A 6762-nucleotide genomic window follows, 5' to 3' on the forward strand; every position below is an offset into this window, starting at 1 on the left:
GGAAAAAGGGCTCTTGGGGAACAACTCCCTTAGAGGCCTTTGAACAAGGGGTTTATGGAAGTAGGTTTCACTGCAGAGGACAAACATAACCTCGATGAGGATGGAAACAGAAGTCCTGCAGAAGAGGAGTCTCCTGCATGGAGAAAGGCCACTCCCTGCCCTGAGGCAGTTTCCAAGTGGACCCAAGGCCCCTCTTGCCTCTGACCTGGAGTTTATCCAGAACAACGCCCTCCTCCTGCCTCCAGTCCCCACTCCCTCTTGTCACAGGGAGAAACAGTTAGGTCCTGCTTCTCTCTGCCCAGAACCCAGGGGGAGGGAAGAAGTGGTTGAAAATGGGAATTTCTGAGAGAAAAGCCTTCTATCCCCTCCCCCCTGACCTTTGCATCTGGATGAGGCACCCCCAAAGGGACCATGCTCCTTCCTGCCCTTCTGAGAAGAAGGCAGACGAACAACAGATCCATGCCGATGGGGGGAAAGGGAAAAGCAGCCTGCTCTCTCAAGGTGGAACTGAAAGCAGAGCACCCAGGGTCTGAGCACGTACCTGCTCTTTCTGCTGACAGAGGAAATGGAAGGGGTTTCAGGGTTTGGGAACAGTTCACTCGTATCTTTCCCAGCAAAGTTGCTTTTCATGACTATTTTCCTTATGGCCATCAAGATCCCATTCTGATTCAAAGCCTTTCCATCCACAGATAAAACCTGTGTTGACTCTGGCAGGTAATGATACTGTTCAGCTACATGGGATGTTCTATTCCTCTGATCTAGCTTGCTCCTGGAGAAAAGAACAGAAAAAGTCTCAGAGGACTGTGGATTGGGATACGACGCTCTGCCTGCCCTGTTCAAGAGGGATTTTGGATGCCTCTGGGACCAAACAGAGGGTCTGTCCAGTGCAGAAGTATGACAGAACCCCACTTTTACCCTTGCTCTCATGAATGAGCAGTAGCAAGACAATGTAGATGGAAAGGTTTTACTCAGGAGCTTTCCTTCTCATGCCTCTCCTGCCCCTTGGGCACTGGAGCTCAGGATCCACGAGTTGTCCCGGACCAGTTATGGACACGGGGCTATCCCGCTGGGCAGGGGAAGGTTGACAGCCCTGGGGCAGGCGTAACTCCTGCGGGCTGGAAGCAGCTGAGCATTGCGGAAATCCTTTGCCCATCTAGCCTTCATGGGGCAAGGGAGAAGCGGGGTCCCGCTGCGAGACCCCGGGGCAAGGGGCCTGTCAGGCAGCAGCGAGAGATCGGCAGTCAGATTCTCTCCCAGGGAGCAGTTAGAAGGAGAACAGAGCGGAACAGGGGGATAAGCGCCCCCCACCCCGCCCAAGCTTAGCCTCCTCCCATTATCACCTGGGGCAGGAGCCCCGCCAGCAACTCCCTCGGACTGGGGGGCGAATAGAGCTAGGGAACTACGTTGTAGCGAGCCCCGCACGACGTGGAAGGCCGGGGGGGGGGGGGGGGGGTGGAGGGTTTAACCCTCTTCTCCGCTCTCATGGGCCGGAGAGGGTCAGGCGAGCTCCCCCCGGAACCCTCTCCTCCCCCAAGCCCCGGCTCTGCTGCGACCGCGGGGGAGGGGGCGGTGCCGGGCTCGCCTCGCCGTGTGGCTACGGCGCCACCTGGTGGCCGCGCCGTGGCGCCGCTCTCGCCGGCACTGCGCTGGGCTCGGGTAAAGAACAGGGGCGATCCCCGCCAGCCTCCACTGGCAGCCCGGCACACATTCATCACCTTCGTCCTATGGCGTTCCCGAGCAACGCGTCCCCACACCGACAGCAAATCGAGCCTGAGCAGGGGCGGTGCAGAGGTGTGGGGGCGGTGTAGGTCCTGGTTGCTGTGGCCCTCCCCAAAGCCTGGGGGTGCTCGCACGGTGCTGCCACTCGCGGGCAGGGAGCAGAGGCGTGTCAAGCTGTCAGCGCTGGTGCTGTCCTGGGCTAAACACGGCTTCAGCTGTGGTTGGACCATGACCATGGCTTGTTAGTGACAAACTTGTTAGTTCTGTTCCAAGAATCTCCCAAATCCTTAACACATCTCAGGACCCTCGTGGCAGCCCTACTCATGCTAAACAGGCAACGAGGAGATAACACCCTCAGTGTTCACCAATAAGAGCAGGTGAGATCTGTGTCTTTAGTACGCTACTGGAAACTGCGCTGTGCCATGGATGGAGAGCTGTAGGTTTACATTCACTCAGCGCTCACCCAAGCTTGCAATACGTTTAAGGCTGGTTTCTATGTATTTGTTTATCCTGGCAGCCACTGGCCAGGTTATGGTTATTTTATTACACAAAATCTTGCTATGATTTTTACATTGTCAGATCAGCAGAGCATGTAAACATATAATCAACTGCTATTGGCTTCATGGAGATGTAAGTACATGTCTCCCATTTGAGAGGGAAAGGAGAAGCCCAGAGGCATGCACTCCTTCTATGGGAGAGAGGATGAGTTCAAGCATATTACACAGAATGGATTTAAACATCTACTAAAGTTGGCACATGCTTTGCTGAATCAAGACTGAATATTATAATAAGTATGTAAGTGACTCAGGAATCTATAGCTCCTTTTTAGCATTTACATAAACTGTGAGGAAAACTATGAGGACTTTGCATCTTGGGATTTTGACTTCAAAGATGCACAAGCACATAACCCAAAATCCAAGGTTCTTCCTTCAAATAAAGGAGTAATAAGAGAGACACATAACTGGCTGGGCTGGCAAGTGTTATGTTCTCTGTGCCTAGGAACTGATTGCTCAGAATTTGGCTGTTCTTTTTGTGCTGACCATTTTGAAACCTATTTTCTCCGGCATTCAGGTTAACATGAGAAGGTCTTATGTTAACAGAAGAAACAGAACTAAGTTCATCATCTAGGCTCAGACATTTTGCCTGGAGCTGGAGACATACCTTTGACCAGTGAGATTCTGCCAGAAAACAGCACAGAAGTACTTCGGTTGCAATGAAATTTAAGATACAAAAGGATATTCAACTTTCATATGTACTTTCCAGTGTTTTGGATGACTCAGAGGTTGTGTGATCCAGAAGAGGGGATTTCTTTGTTTTATCTTTGTCCAGAATCTGTGTGACTTGAGGCAGACCAAATACATCCACCTGGACTTCTCATGTCCCTTCTCAGGATCTTTTCTCCAAAATATTCAACCTGTGTAAGCAAGCAGTAAAAGTTCTGGTAAAGACACAAACAGACAGTACCCATTACATGGGAGGAAAGGACTACAGTCGTTAGGAACTCTTAGTTACCCTGTGTTAGAAAGTCTGTACATGTTTTAAAGGCTGCATTTTAACAGAGCTAAAGTGCGCCTAAATGCTCTCCAGAACAGAAAACTTTAGAGAGTTGTTGTTCACTATCCAGCATTTGTGCAGGGGCTGAGACACCTTAGTCCTTATTCAAGCACAACTCGCATTGACTTGCACAGAGAAAGGGTTGCCTGTCTGAGCAGGCATCTGTGTGCACGTGAGTTTGTTCCATATGCACACATATTCATTATGGATGATACACAAATGCTGCTCATGCTGCCTGAGCAGATTGCTATGGTAAGGCTCACAGCCCACCGATCTCACTGCAGGGCTTAGAAAGTGTTCAGAAGCCTCCCAAAATGTGCTACAAACGATGTATGGAAAAATTACTTCCTCCAGCTCCGAAACAGAGTCATTGTCACGGTGTGATGAAGGAACTGTTAAACAGACACAGCAACAACACTGGAGCTGGATTCCAGCCAGGGTATTTCAAGCAACTTGTAAAAAGTTCACCAATTCTTTAATGACTCCACCTGGTTAGAGCAGGACCTCTGTTTTATGTGCCTTCCAGAAGATATGTTGCAAGAGAAATGTGTCTTAGATGATATGAATCAAACCAGTTCCTCTAACATCGTGTTGGTCTGGAATAGCTGTTGACCTGATGGAGTGTTAATGGGAACATTTATTTGTTTCTTTATCACTACAAAGATGTCATATATACTTACCCTGCTGCTGCCACTGTTCCCAAAGGGCTGTCAGCACAAGAGCCATTATACCATGACTGCCGGAGGTAATTTTTTTCCCCCCTCACACATTATTTCTTCAAATGATTCTGTAAAAAGAAAAAAAAAAGAGAGAGAGGAAGAACTTGGATACAAAGATTGCTGGTAAAAGAACAGTGCAGTGTGACGTGAGCCAAAGAATCTTTTCTAAATGCCTGTCAGCCTCTGCTTTTATTGCTTATGGAGAGCAACACACACGCAGCCTGAATCTGCCTTGGCACAGGGGGTGTGTGCTGCTCCTGGCACAGTGAGGAGGGGATTTGCCACCAGGACCTTCCAGCGCTCTCCTTCACAGTATATCAGAGGTTGGAAGGGACCTCAAGAGATCATCAGGTCCTTGCTCATAGAAACAACCAGGTGAAGTTTGTGGCCACCCTGGGACTACACACCTGCCCTGTGCAGAGGGGCTACCTTTGGGTGGTATACTGTTATCTTTGTGGGTTTTCAGATTTCTGGCTTACATGAGAGCACAAAAGACTAACACAGAGTGTTTTGCTAACACAGTCATCAGTAAATAAAAGCTAAGCAGAAGCCCCCTGCCTTTACCTGCGGAAGAAAGAAATCCCATTACATTTCCTTTGTGTTATGCAAAGACTTGACAGTTTAAGGAAATTGTTAATGGGACCTTTTACTGCTGGGTCACTAGTTCAAACCTGGCTCTGTCGGTAATGGCCAAGAGTATCTGATGAATGTTTGATGACGTGAGATTAAAATATGGGTCTCGATCCATTTATCAGTAGAAAAACCCTTCAACAACTTGAGCCCCTGAAAGCTAATCCCAACAGAAAAGCCTGCAAGGCTGGAGCATGAACAAGCCCTCCACAGCTCCACACTAGATCAAGGTCAGGATGGGGGCATGCAGATGGAAAAGCTTACAGCAGTGATGTCTGTGCAGAACATTTCTATGCATAAACAAATCCACTAGTTAATGCACTAAAATACTTCAGTAACAGGACAATATGAGAGAGGCAGATCTGGTATTGTTCTCAAAGGGAAAATGGCCCTGGCATGGAGGGAAGATGCAAACATTAAGAAATCCAGGATCAAGAACTGGTTTGTACTAGTGCCAAAACTCAGAAATTCACAGTTTTGCAAGCTGAAAAGTTTTAGTTTTATTTGAATTTCTCAATATTATAACAGTACCATGAGATTGAAACTCAAATGCCAAGGTAATGCGTAAGGAGTTAGTAAATGTCCTTTTTTTTTTTTTTCCCCCATTTGAGATCAACAGGGAAATAATGCCTAATTCAGTACCATCCAAACTGTCCCTTGCTTTCCAAAAGCATAGAGCAACACTGGCAGAATCTGGCAACTGCTGACAGGCAGAGAGATCAAGGGCTGCTATCTGAGTAAGAAACAGCAGCCACTTGCCCTTTGGAGCCCAGCCTGCCTCCAAATCTGCACCAGGCCAGGTGCACCCTCTAGACATAGTCTGTAATACAGATGTGCAAGGTCCAACATAGCAATGTTTCCAGGACCTGCTCTGTACCCTCCTGAACTCCTTCAGTGTTTATCCTTCAGGAATCAACCCAGAGACCCAAGAAAAAAGGTAGACCACCAAGAAAGGCAGGGCTATGTCTGCTGCGAGCACTGGCACCATCCAAGAGTCCACACTACATGTTCCCAAAATAAAGTGATGGGAAAGATCTGCATCCCTTGTAAACTCACCAAGTGCTTGCAGAGCATTTACCAGCCGTTTAGAGTAAAATTTAAAAAGTGTGAGGGCCATCTGGTGGGAGCAGGGAGGGGGTTTGGCTTTACCTCCTTCTTCTCCACGGTTTTGCCATGGGCCAAATCCAGCTGGAGGGGATGTGCTGACATCACTTACCTTGGTAACACACCTTGCACCTCAAAACATCCTTTTCAAGGGAATTATGTCTATGATGACTACGTCGCTGCCAAATGGAACATGCCCCTGCCAAGTGCTTCGGTGTAAGTGACAGACGCAGCTGCTGGAGCCAGGGGCTGGTGTGCAGGGCCACACCATACCTGCAAAAAATACCTGAGCACCAACTGCAGCATGAACACTCACCAGGGATGGAAAGTCTGGTGCTGCAGGCAGGGAAAGGCTCCTCTGCACCATTTACAGCACCAAAGCAGGATTGTTTCTGCCCAGTAAAGCTCAGTACTGACTCACTGAAGTCAGAAGCATTTACCTGACCACTGGAAATCCTGAAGGTCTGGGGCTCAGTCTGGTTCTCCACACCATTTCAACAAGTACAACACATGCTAGGTGGGAGTGCTGGAGTTAGAGAACTCAAACTGCAGCCTGCAAACACCACCCCAACAAGTGTCTCCTCTGACAAATGAAAACAGGACTGGCAGTCACCTTTTTTTCAGGGTGCAAGAAATGATCCCTCGTGCTTGCATTTGGTTTTGATATCTAGAAATTAAAATTTGATTAATCACACAAGTTTCTCAGAGGAAACAAACTTACTGCCTCAGAGGAATCTGGAGCATTAACCACCACCTGACATCATCTTGCAAAGGAAAAAGTATCAGTGTCACCAAGGAATAACACAAACTGCTACTAGAAGCCATGATCCTGCTCTAGGTGTGCTGGTGCTCGCTTTGTGCATGGTGCAATCTTCTTGGCCAAGGATCTGCGAACACTGAAGCTTGTGCTTTGCTCTGTGCCAGAATAAGCCTTCATAACACGGTATTTGGGGTAGACACATTTTTTAACTCAATTCCTTCCATGTGGAAAATTAAAGCAAAAGAGGTTTTTTTTTTTTTTTCATCATTCCATGAG

This window comes from Indicator indicator, chromosome 18 (assembly GCF_027791375.1).
Source record: "Indicator indicator isolate 239-I01 chromosome 18, UM_Iind_1.1, whole genome shotgun sequence".
Classification (NCBI taxonomy): Eukaryota; Metazoa; Chordata; class Aves; order Piciformes; family Indicatoridae; genus Indicator; species Indicator indicator.